Source organism: Plectropomus leopardus, chromosome 18, assembly GCF_008729295.1.
Source record: "Plectropomus leopardus isolate mb chromosome 18, YSFRI_Pleo_2.0, whole genome shotgun sequence".
Classification (NCBI taxonomy): domain Eukaryota; kingdom Metazoa; phylum Chordata; class Actinopteri; order Perciformes; family Serranidae; genus Plectropomus; species Plectropomus leopardus.
The window spans coordinates 24,995,490-25,008,887 of record NC_056480.1 but is presented as its reverse complement, the minus strand read 5'-3'; the positions used below and the strand labels follow the sequence as shown (position 1 = coordinate 25,008,887).

At 39.7% G+C, this 13,398-nt stretch overlaps 1 protein-coding gene across 3 annotated transcripts in view; it reads right to left on the bottom strand.

Moving 5' to 3' along the window:
* Positions 1 to 13,398, bottom strand: part of trappc9 (trafficking protein particle complex subunit 9) — a 250,150-nt gene that overhangs the window by 88,627 nt on the left and 148,125 nt on the right. The window lies entirely within an intron of this gene.

The following is a 13,398-nucleotide window of genomic DNA, read 5'->3' as shown; positions in this document are numbered from 1 at the left end:
TAAACAGGGAAAAAAACCTTTATATTCAACTAAAAATACTATTTATCCCCGAGGAGCAATTTCTAGGTGGAGGCATAGTAAAAGAAACATGTAACAGGACATGAGTACAAAACACAAATGGCACACGATCATTTGTTACCAGCTGGCCACTATATTCCCATGGAAACAAAGAGGCCAGGCTCACATTATGTACCTAACAGTGTTGGTCGAGCGTGGAGTGGTCCATTCTGGTAGCTGTAGGTTTTCTACCTCTTGAGCAAAAGCAAATGCCACAGCACTTTTTCTTTGTTTGTCTGGTTGGGTATTGCAGTTTCAAAAGTATTTTCATCTTTTTACTGCATTAACAGCCTAGTCTTATGAAACAACCATCTTTCCAGCAGGGAAAAGCAGTTTGCTTCTGTAAAGAAATATGTATTCAGGGAAGAGCAATGACTGGAAAATTAGTTCACCGACTTCTACTAAAACCAGACTTAATTTAAAAAACACTTAAATACTCTAAGATCTCTTAGTATAATGCTCACCTAAGTTCTGCACAAGAAAAAGCTGAATCAGTGATACTAAAAATATGTTTTGGTGAACGACATATTTATGCATTTACATAATTCTACCTTAATAGATCACAGCACAGTGGTCTATGCTCATCTTCATCTTCCCTACAGAATATTTTTCCAAAGCCGGCTGCTTTGTGTGGTTTGGCAAGAGTTAAATTATTCATCAAGACTGAACAAACACCCTCGGGTCCAAGCACCCCCCTCTCCTATATTGCGGGTATGTTATTTATTTACAAGAGCGATGGTGTTCATCGCCCGAGGTAATGTCAAGTGTCACATCCAGGATTAAAGTCTTGTTGTACCAAACTAAGCTGAGACCACACATGTGCCCAAAAAATGACCCCAAAGCCAAGAAATACTGTAGCCTACCCACACGGCATCCAGGCCCTCCATTAAAAAATGGAAATACCAGTCAGATCTGATGTTTCTCTGCCTGCACTAATCTCCATAAAGTACAAAGACAGATAATAAAAAGCCAGAATGGACTAAAGGAGTTTTGGGTCAATATGACCCTCCTGACAATCAGAGGAAAAATCTGATCTGGGATCTTGGTCGGTGCTGATGTTTGGCCCACATTATCTGGTAATGTGAGAGATTTACAAATCCATTCTTAAACCTCCAGAACTGTAAAAAGCTTCATTGGAGCTGCTCTGATAATATCAAACATGTTTATTGTCAAGATATAAAATCTGGATGTTTATGAGCATGTCAGTACTTTTACAATAGCCAATCAGATCGAGACAAGTCTATAAGGAGGTCCTGGAGCAGCTGATGTGTTGCAAAGCAACAATTAAGATTTAGCCCTTGTGGCTAACATTTATTTGCATAATGTTGACAGATATTACAACTGTTGAAATATCACCTCCAGTTTACACTGAAAAAATGACACATCAAATGTACCGATCTCCCCAACTATCTCATGCAGACACATTTAACCTTCCCATTTATTTTTCTCCCTGCATATGGGCCATTCTGCATGACAAGTACTTTTACTTTGGGTACACTGATACTTTGGATACTTTTACTTAATTAAAATTCTGAAAGCAGGCCTTGGAGCCAAGTATTTTTACACTGTGGTATATAGGCAAAAACTCTAATAATCATTATTGTGCAATGTTTCAGCACTAGACCCTTCATCGAACATTCATCAGGGTTTGCCTGATGAAGGTCTGGTACCACAACATGCATTAAAAAAATATATTTTTGCAAGTTAGACAGTGTGCAGGCGTTTTTTACTCTTAGCTGTGTTCTGCTCGCCCCTCTCCTATGCACCTGTTGAAAATAGATATGTGAAGTTTTCTTTTGCTCTACTCGGTGGTGTTACAAAATAAACTTAAGTAAAAGATTAGAATAACTTCTTCCACCACTGGTACTTCCCATCTACCTACTGTATACATGCAGGCCCACCTAAAATATAGACAAATCGGGGAAGAACCAGTAGTAATTCAGTCACCATTACTGTGGTGGCATCTCCCTACAATGCATACACATTTAAATGCATTTAAAGCTGTCCTAGGAAGTGTATCATTTTCTACTTTTACTTTCTATCCCTCCAGACCCCCATCACATGTCTGGGCCAGGTGATTAAGCCCGTGGCGTCAGAATCTCGCTACAGCCAAAGTTGGTAATCCTGTTTTGTATTATCAAGATTTGATCCACAATCCAACAAAATTTGAGAAAGTACTGAAGAGTCATATCAATGAATTACTTCAAGCCATCTATGTGTGTGAAAAGCCAACAGGAAGTCAGTTGGCTCAGGCAGAGTAAGTTTCTATTGTGCATCCTGTCTACTGGCTTGGTTAGAGATGGGCTGTAGGGTCCTGGCGAATTATTATTGCAAGTAATCTAAAATCAGGCTTACAGGCCATGTAGTTAACACCTTACTTTTTTTTAGTATTAGTAGATGGATGTATCAAGCTGTGTAGAGAAAGTGAGAGTTTATTTGAGAGAATATATGCAGATGTGAGAGTTCGGTGAAAAGTTGAGACTGTTTGTACGAGGATTGGCCCTTTCCTTGTATTTGACTGTCCAAAAGAAAACTAGCTTTCACATAAATTAAGGACATTGATTAAGGTGTTTTTGATCATGCTTTAAATAATTGTTCAAAAACAAACAAGTCACAGAATGTTGAATTAGTATGTGATGCCACTGGTGATGTCATTGGAATGTTCAATGGAATGTGTTCTTGGGTACATCAGAGAGAGGGCTATAGTTCCAGTTAGACAGGTGATCTTCCACTTCGAGAGACTTCGAAAGACTTTGAGAGCATTCGAGATACTTCGACTTTGACAGAGAACAGTTTGGCTCCGTTGTTTTGTGACTAATCAGTTGCACTTTTCTGATAGTCATGGATTTTTGTGAAAAACTTAACACCTTAATGAAATGGTGGAAAAGAGATCCGAGCTTTGATGAAGACGGACATGTAAGTAAACAACTCTATCCTTCTTCACTTGCAATATAAATAGGTAGATAAATTAAGGTTTAGTTTTTGTGTCATGTAAAAATATGCCCAGGCTAAATGACACTGAAAATTGGTAGCATATTTATGCTACACACTAAAGAAATTATCAAATTAGAAAGCCTCAAATGTTACAATATTACTTTTAAATTTTGTGTTGATATGTTAAATAAAGATTTAAGAGTAACTAGTAATTTTAACCTATTAAACTTCAAAAGTAACATTCCCAACACTGTTTACAGTATTGTATAGTACAGTGACGCAATGCAATGCAATGCAAAACACTGTATCATATTTGTTGAGTAAAAGACACTTTGAATTGAATCACAATGTTTATTTAAAGTAACTTCTGGGTAGAAAACCCCTGGAGTTGCTGGTGTAAAGTAGAGAAAAATATTCAAATATAGTGTACACTAACACTGACATAGTTTTTTTAGGTGTCTAATATGTATTGCTGTTGCCCTGCCCACAGCAGTTTTATTGCTTTGCTTCTGTGCTGGTAGATTTGTTTTATCAAAGATTATCACAATGCAACAAAATACATAAAATAAGCACAGCAGAAATGTCAGATAGGCTGGACCAGAGTGTTTAACTATATATCTTTAAAGATTAAAGATTACAGTTAAGGCTAAAAATGAAATAAAACAGAAACGGAAATAAAGCAGTTGAAATAGACTGTAATGTCACAGTTGCAATATATATATATATATATATATATATATATATATATATATATATATATATATATATATATATATATATATATATATTATATATATATATATATATAACAGATTCAACTTTGTGAATATCCCCTATTGACTCAATTTTGTGTTTTCACAGCCACCAGAGAGCTACAGTGGAGAACGTGGCTCCAGCAGTCAGTCCAGGATTCTGGACTTTGAGAGAGCTGAAAGGGCTGCACTTCTTCAAAATGCAGAGAGGCTGTGCGCCTCACAGAAAGCCCACAGCGATGCTGTCCTACAAAGACTAGGATTCTCCACCCAGCAGGATACCCTGCCCTCACCTCAGCCCCCAGCTTCTCCCAGAAGGAGACCTGAATCCTCTTCAAGAGGAAGGAGGCTGAGGCCCATTTTGGAGGAGAGTAACAGGGGTAAAACGTCAAATGCCAACCAGGCGTTCTTGGAAGACGACCCCTTCTTTGATGCAAAGCTTCAACTGGGCAGTCAGATGGCAGTATTTGCTTGTAGACTGGCTAAGCTAACCGGCCAAGACAGGAGCCTGAGTCCTGATTCCAGTATTGGCTCTACAGATGCCACCACTCCCACTGAGCTGAGGGACATTCCTCACATCAGATATTTCACCCCAACTCCTCCTCCAGAAGCAACCAGGAGACCATCCCGTCTCCCAGTGACGTCTCTCAAATTTGGGGGAGCAGGTATGTCATTACTATGAGTGACGACTCTCTTTATGGGCACTTGAATGGAAATATTTAAAGATGTAATTAGATTGGAAATTATTTAACTAATCATGACTTTTGTTATCAATTTGAACAGACAAGGAGGTGGCTGATGGATGCAAGCTCCAGACAGCTACAACCAAAGTGGAGGAACTTTATGAGACACTGGAGAAGTTCCAACTCATTAACCGTCCTTCATCTCAAGCACCCAAGGTGCCAGCACCTCCACCTAAAGCTTCCCTGCCCAACAAAAGAGGACATCAACGCCGGACCCTGAAAGAGACATCCATGGTTCCAGCTCCTCCACCTAATGCTGCCCCACCCAACAAAAAAGGCCCTCAACGTGGCACCCTGGATGACACTCCTAAGGTTCCTGCTCCACCACCTAAAGCTGCCATACCCAAAAAGAAAGGACCTCGTCGAGGGGCAAAAGTCCGTCCCCAAAAGGGCATCAAAGAGCAGGAGAACCTACAGCCTCTGGCCAACCCTTCAGAGAGCCTGTCTCTCTGCTTCAAGCAGCTTGACTCAGACGATTGGTAAGATGTCAACACTAAGAAGTGTCGACATTAATGTTAACTATTAAAGCCAGCAAGATCACAACAGTCTGTTGTCCCTGAAACAATGACTAACAGTTGATTTTTGTCATCTAAACAGGGAGAAGAAACTCAATGGACTAAAATCCATTCGAGCTCTGACACAACACCATCCAGAGATACTCAAGTCCAAGCTGCATGAGGTCTGCCTGGTTGTGGCAGAAGAGGTATGGTCCACGTTTTCCTCTTTGTGTTGCATGCACTTGTCATTTGCTTATTTGTCCATGTATCTGTACTGTATATGCAGAATTATTGACCAGTGTTCTTTTTGACTATCTAGGTGAATAACCTTCGCTCTGCTGTGGCCTGTGCCGCCATGGACACAGTGGCAGCACTCCACGTTCACCTGGGAAAGACCATGGACCCTGAGGCTGAGCGGACAGGCCGCGCCCTGTTGCTGAAGCTGGCACAAACAACGAATGCCTTCATCCATCAGCAGGCTAACCAAGCCTTGGATGCGCTGGTGGAGGGTTGCAGCCCTGGACGGATCATAAGTGCTCTCCTAAATGCGGGGCTTAAGTAAGATGAGAGGATTTGATCAGAATTTTGTAAGAAGAGCAGTAACATGGATAGTATATAAAATGTCAATGTTCTCCTGTTTATGTCTTTCTTTAGCCACCGTTGCGCTGCAGTGAGGGGAAGCACAGCACAGCACCTCCATCAACTGGCCAGCATCATTGGGGAAGACCAGATCCTGACGGCAGGGAAGACATTCTCAGAGCGTTTTCTTACTGCTGTTGGTATAATGGCAGTGGATGGTGCACCAGAAGTCAGGTACATTATCTAGTTTTATATGATCTTATTTAAGTAATATTACATGAGAGGGTGTGCTTTAACATTATTTGAGCACGACAGTGATGTGGTCAGGACAAAGGCGCTTGCGCTGAGGTCCAAAAGCATTACTAAAGTGCTCAAATGACAGTAAAGCACACCTTCAAGTGTAATACTGCAATTATACAACTATTACCAGCCAAAAAAAGTAGAATCAAAATGTATTCATGTTTTGGGGCAATTAGCTCTAAAAAAACAAAAAAAACAAAAACATTTTCCTAATTTCATTTTCATTTCCAATACATATCAGATTGCATGTATCTCCAATACATGCAATCTGATAAATTACTGGAAACTAATCGGTCACGTCAGTAGAATCCTTTATGTAATGAAACCTAGTTTACCACTCCAGATAGTGGTAAACGATAAACTACTAGTGGTGCTTTTTAGTTTGAAGTGAAGTTTGATGTTTTATGGTCATACACGCAAGTGTCATTTTTTGTCAGTGTTTATATTGTGTGTTCAGAACATAGTGGTTTATGCTAGTTATTATCTTTGTGTTAGTTTGTAGTTTACAGCATTAGTGAGTTGGCTGTTACTTTTCATTTGGTCAGCTGTGTTTTCACACTAAATTTCCAAATTCATTGATATAGTGACACTGATATTCATTTATACTGATCCAAAATGCTCCTTGTCCCCTCCCTAAAATAGTATATGATTTCTTTGAGAGCAGTGATTAAGAAATAGCGTAAGTAAGTATTTTTTTTTCTGTTTTAGTGATGAGGAAAGCGTGCTATATTGTAGGTTTGAGCACATGCTAAATGTCTTTTGGACTAACTAGATTGCTTGGTCGGAACTACTTGTTGTACAATTTATGTTCAATCTTATTAAGAACCTTAAAACTAAATTGCTAAACGTATTTCTGTACAGGCACTATGGACAGCAGATGCTCGAGGGACTTGCCCACCAAAAAGAGTTCCTGGCCCTCTGGGATAAAGTCATCCCTGTAAAAGACAGGCGTCCCCTGCAGAAGATCTTGCAGAAGATGAGGCACTGAAGGTGGTGGCGGCGGGACAACATCTATTTGGACTGGCATGGTGGTGCAGGGGTTAGCTCTGTCACCTCACGGTTTGGCATAAGAACCTGCCAATCATTTGAGCCTTTCCGTGTGGAGTTTGCACGTTCTCCCCACGCCAGTGTGGGTTTTCCCCGGGCACTCCGGTTTCCTCCCACAGTCCCAAAGACATGCATATTAGGTGAATTGGAGACTCTAAATTGCCCAGTGATTCGGATTATAAATTATTCATTTGAATAATGAATAATAATAATAAAATGTAACAAAATCCCCCCCTAAAATTCAGCAGTCTTAATTGTCTTGATTGATGTTTAATTAACTGTTCATTAGAAATGTATTATGGTTATTTATTATAACAGCAGTCATTATGTAGAATTTGCTTTGCTGGTTTTCTGAGTTGTGTTCACGGTAAACCACAATCCTAAGGTTACTATGTTGCACTAATAATTACCTGAAAAGAGGGACACATTTTGATGGTCATTACTTTCAGAAAGACTTATTTGTCGTAATGAAACTTGCTATCAACTACCCAATCACATTGCATGACAAAATTTGACACTGACTGCCACATAACAAACTTCTCAAGCTGTGCACCATGAAAAAAGTGTTTGGCCGACAGTGTTTCTATCATCACATCATTTTTGTAAAGCGACACTCGAAATTGTCCGACCAAAGACCAGGCCTGAAACAGCGCCAGAGGGAAAGGAGGTATTGGACTTTGATCAGATGATCAAAAACTTTCCTCTAAATGAACGCTGATGATGCTAAATGTCTGCTTGATGTGGAAATATGCCAACGTTTGCTGAAATAATAGTCATACCAACTTTACAGTATATTTTAGTGTTATCATTTTCCAACAAATTATTTTGCCAATTATTGCAACAATGCATTTTGAGAGGATTGTATGAGTCAGTAGGAGAATTTTATTAGTAAGTAGCATATAGCCTTATCTGAAAACCCAAAATTCAACAGGCTTGGAGATACACATCGGACTCCTGCATAGTGAAGTATGGGGCACAACACAGCAGCACTTCACAGGAGAGAAGAAATGTCTCAGGCCTCTCACTGGTGTCATGATGACTGATAGGTTTTACTTGAAGTGTTTAACCGGGAGACAGACACCATCAGAGTTTTCTTCACACAGACAGAAGAGAGTCAAAAAACCCTGCGGTCCATTTTTCCGGGGCCCTCAGCTCTCCTATCATTCCCTACTTGGAACAAATGGCACAATGTGACTTTGAGGTGGGCAGCTAACTGCAAATTACCTGGACATCCATCTTCACAGGAGGCCAACTTGCAATAAGAGGCTCCTGTAAAGGCAGAGTCTCACTCGGAGTGTCGCCTCCTGCTTTCACTGCTTTGACAGGCACCACACTGGCCGATGCAAATGATTTCTCAGTGAACACACTAAAGAGCGGCAGCCATGTGTGCTTTGCAATTTTCATTCTGTTTGATAAACAAAACAGAGCGGATCCATGTATTGATCTGTAGGCTCATCTCTGGTTTTCAGTTCAGAGGCCATGGAGGGTAGGGCACGAAGGAGTCGTGCTCTGATGCACTGAGAGGGAAGATGGGCAGAGTGCTGAAGTGGTCAGTGCTTTGTTGTGTTTCCTCTCAATAGCCATCATTACTGAGCAATCACACAATGTATTAAGACATGGATAGAGATGATATCAAATATATTGATTTGGCTTGGGTGGTATCATGGTGCTCAGGCTCAGTATTGTAGGCTACTTGATGATCTTGGATGAGCTGGGTTCGAGCTTCAACTCACACAGATTAGTTCAGTTTGGCTTATTATTTTTTCATCTCTGTAAAGGTGATGTATGTGTTATGTTTAGTATTATATTACTTAACGTCCTGGCAGCCATTCCTGATCTTTTTCCACCTAATCTACTGAATGCCAACTAATTTCACTAAATGCATTATATTTTTTATCTTCTGTCATGTTTCACTTACATTTTTTAAAGGCATCTACATGTTGTAAACATAACAGTGCACACTATGAGTTGAAATTGTAATGTCTACGTATGAAAAGTAATATTTATACGCATTACTTATTTACACAAGCACCACAAGCAGTCAGAGGCAGGTGCAGATTTTGTGAGTACCCACAAAAAGATAAGAGCTCCTAACATATTGATGCATGCAGGAATGCAAGTGAATTAAGTTCTGCAAACACTTCACACACAAATTCATTCTGCTCGGGTTTCACAAATGAGACACTCTGTATGTAGTGCACAGTATGCACTACCACAGCTCAGTCTCTGGTTTCTACTGGTTTAACAGGCAGCTGAGCTGAAAGATAACAGCAACACCGAGTGGTGGAGGGATAAGTTACAGGACTGTAAACAGCCGGTGGCTAGCAACACCAGAGAAAGTCGGGGATGTTTGTTTTTTCTTGGTGTATTAAGGATTTATTTTGAACAAACTGTTGCTGTGATTGTTGGAACAGTGGACTTACTAAATAGATTACTAGCAAGAATAACTATGCCAGTTTAGGTGAGTTTTATTTTGCTTCTGTCAAATGACGTGTGTTTAATGATGAGTTAACTAGGGAGTTGAGCATCGTAAGTGTTCCAAGATAGAGAGAACCTTGAATTCAAACGATGAACAGTTGTATTTCTGTTTTTAATTAGGGACATAAAGGGGTCACATGCATATACTGTCATATACTAATTACCCCAGTGAGGTTTCAGGAAAATATTAAGGTATGACATATTATAAACCACCAGAGCCTGGTGTTGATTTAGCACATAAGTGATTTTAAGGGAGAAAATATGATTACAACGCTTTGGTATCTCAATTTGAACACACAAGTGTCATTACAGGTGATCTGCTGCCTCACCTGTGTTGCAAGCGAATCATTAATGAAATTACACTGCAAGAAAAAGAAGATCTTGTGATGAGTCCAGAGAAGCACATACATCAAAGTGAGGTGGGAGAGAAAAGCCAATGCAATTATCATCACACAGCCTTTACAACAAAGCAGGACACAAATTAAATAACAATTAAGACTTCAAACTAAAGACAACAGGAAAGCTCCTGTTCTTGCTGCGACACACTCAAATACACCCGCCTTTGAAGATTAGTGGCAACTGGGCTTATGTCATCGACTGAAGTCCCATCCTCAAATGTGAGCTGCTTTTCATTCAGCCTTCTTCAAAAGCGCACATTACACATTAAGTCTAAAAATACCTCATTGCAACTGTGCGAATGGATCATAAATGGGAAGACGGTGCCTGGCGAGGCCTGCAAACTGGTTTTCTTTGGACAGGTAATTACTGGGAGCCAGACGGCCACATTCAAATTAACACTTCAAATGAGGAGCAATATGGAGAGGAATGTTTTCCAAACAATTAAACCAAACAATTCAAATCACAGCAGCAAAATGAGGATTTTATATTTCTTATAAATGTGATTCACTGTAACCCTGACTTCTTGTGGCTGCATTTGACTCATTTATAAAAATCCTTCAATTGGTGAGATTTGATTTTCAGTTGGTGTCTGTCGGCATTAGCTGCTAACTCGCAATACTTTTGAAGACTTCTTTGCTTATACAAGGCTTACTGTAAAGAGTATTTTCACTTCAAAATTGTGTTCTACATAGATTTTTATGTGCTTCCTGCATGTTACATGCATGCTACAGTTGGCAATAGCATTATGAAGAACTATTGCAGATCAAAAGAAAATTCTACTATAAAAGTTTTGGGGGTATTTTTTGTTTTGTTTTGTTTTGTTTTGTTTTGTTTTTACTTTTGCGATCAGCTCAGTCACAAGCCCAGTCAAATGTGTGGTTTATAAGCGGACTTTTTCAGCGACAGACCATTGCTCAGCACCTACAAACAACAAAACCAGCTGTGTTTTAGCAGTCATCACTGTGTTTCCAGTTGTTCTGTAGCCACCCAATATCAGTGGGGTTTTTTTGTTGTATTTTTAGCAACCTTTTGACAACAACAGCAAACGTTCCATTGTATCATTCTGTGTCCTCTCTCTAAAGGTTTTCGTAGGCTCGACATAAATGATTTTTTCCTCTGCAGCAGACTGTGACTCACAGGTTTGATAACTGATCTGTCAATCCATGCAGAACTGATCAAATCAGATCTATGCATGAGAGGAGCAGCTACTGCGAGTGAATGCAAACTTTTAGATCCAACAAAATTAAGATTAGGTTTGACTTTCGCTTCACCTCACGTTCTGTATTTCCATCTGCGCCCAGAGTACATTCTGTTTTCTGAGAGTGCGGTGTGTGGAATAACCGAACTGTGTGTTTATTTCAACACTGCTCCTGAGGAGCGGTCCAGTCACAAAAATAGAAAATCTTTTTGTGGCAGCAGATGCTTGAATTGTGGAAAATAAATGGATGTGTGGGGAAACTACGGATTTATTGCCCAGCCCTGACCACAACATTGTTAAAACGTAAGAAATGCAAAGTGTCAGTTTATCCACTTCATAATAACATGCAAATGTTTCCATGGTTGGCAGAAATGTACTATGCCAAAATTTATTTTAGTAGCTGGAATATGGAGATGACAGACCCCATAATTACATAGACCTCATAATTAATTTCAGAAAGGCTGAAAAAACTTAATACAAATTTAAAGTGCTCAAAGCCGGTGATGGCCATTAGTTTGAACCATTAATTTAGCTTTCAGATCTCCAAGTTTTCAATTAACAAGTTTATTTACTGTTCAACAACATATTTTTTTAATGAGTCATTAAGTCTGATGACAAAAGTGATGAATGCCACAATTTCTCAGACAATGGTGGACAATATGTTGTTATGTCCAGCAACACTTCCTTTTTTTTGGAAAAGCCACCTTAAAAGCATGAGGCCAATAAAACAATGCCAATGTTAGCATTTTTAAATGCTGCTGTAACAAGGCCTGAACTGCTAAGTGTGTGAAAGTAGCACTAGGTCTCAAGGTATCAACATGACAGCAAACATGACTTGAGAGAAAGTTTGCCACTTTCTACCGCAATGAAACTTAATGGAGACCTGATTTACAAACAGCAAAGGAATTCCAAAATGTTCATAAAACCTATTAGTGTAGCAGCAAAGCAGTGCAAATAGAGAAAATGCAATATAAAGCATAAGCAAGTCAATAGAGTAGCAGTTGTAATTGCAACAAGGACCAGTTCCAACCCCCAAGGACCCCTAAAAATGCTTTCTACTAGAAAGCATTAACTGAGCGCCCCCACCACCACCTCTCCCGCCATCTTCTTCTCCCATTGATTTGATTGTGGGGTCTTTTAAGGATTAGGCCATATCTGGAGGCTAATCTAGCCTATTACAAGGTTTTTAATAACAACCTGTGTGCTGAGCTGGGGGCACTGAGGAACATCTCTAGGCCTAATTCCCAGTCCATTTCACCTGCCTGCCTCCCCTACGGCCCCTCGTTGATAACAGCCTGCTTGGCCTTTATTTCCCTGGCTCAGAAAGGCGGCAAGGGTAGATGGGAGATTGGATGGATGGGGCCGATTTCACCCAAATTTCTATCTGTTCAAAGCCGTGTATCGGTTGGCGTTCGAATAAATCCAACAAAGACATGCATGGATGAAAGCCAAATCTGCAGAAATAAGCTATGTTATTCGTGATCATGCATACAGATGGAGAAGTCTGCTTTTTTCTTTGTCAGCGTGTCAGTCTGTGAGGCTTTGTGCTGGCCAAGTGGCTTTTTTCGTCAGGTGCAATGCTTTTTTTTTTTGTTTGTTTTCTAGCCTGGTATTTTGATGAGTCATAGTGGGCTTGACTTTATGAGTAGCGGCAAAGCAGAGGTGTGGAACAGAGATTTGTGCTTTCTCAGAGCAAGTTGAAAGCACATAAGGCACAGTCACAGGCTGTGCTGTTTTCATGGATCCTACTTTAATATAAAATGTGTAGAGCGCAGACTATACTGTAGCAAATAACGGTCACAATCAAAACACAAATTACATGTTCATAAAAAGTCATTTGCAGTGTCAAAAACATTTTAGGAGAAATATTGCCTGGATTGCATTCTGTGAAAATGTTTTTCATCTCTAGCTGCAGTATAGGGATGAATGCTTCAGCATGTAAGCACAGGATTTTGACAGTGTAAACAATAATCTTTCTCTAAAAAACATATATATACAGAAATAAGGATGATTTCCCTTTTTACATAGAAAAAGAATAGTTAATTCATTTTTTTTAATCTGATTTAGATTATGGAGATGTCAGATATGGAAAAGCTGGTGCATATTTGCACTGCACCTTTTCTAGAAGCACATGGCTAGTTAATACACAAACTGATGTCATCAGAGCCAGTCAGAGGCACAGTAGGATGTCAATCTGTATTGCAATTAGCTATGTGTTTCTGCAGTGGCCCTTTTGGAGCAATGCGCACTTGTTTTCAGAATAATGTAACAACGTAAGGGATCAAAAAACCCACGCTCATCACGCTGATCACGCTCACAAACATCACAATGACCAAATTTAATTCCGAATTATGAGAGATCTCCAATGCTGACCTGAGATATTTTACAAACTGAGAGAGAAGCAAGCCAATTGG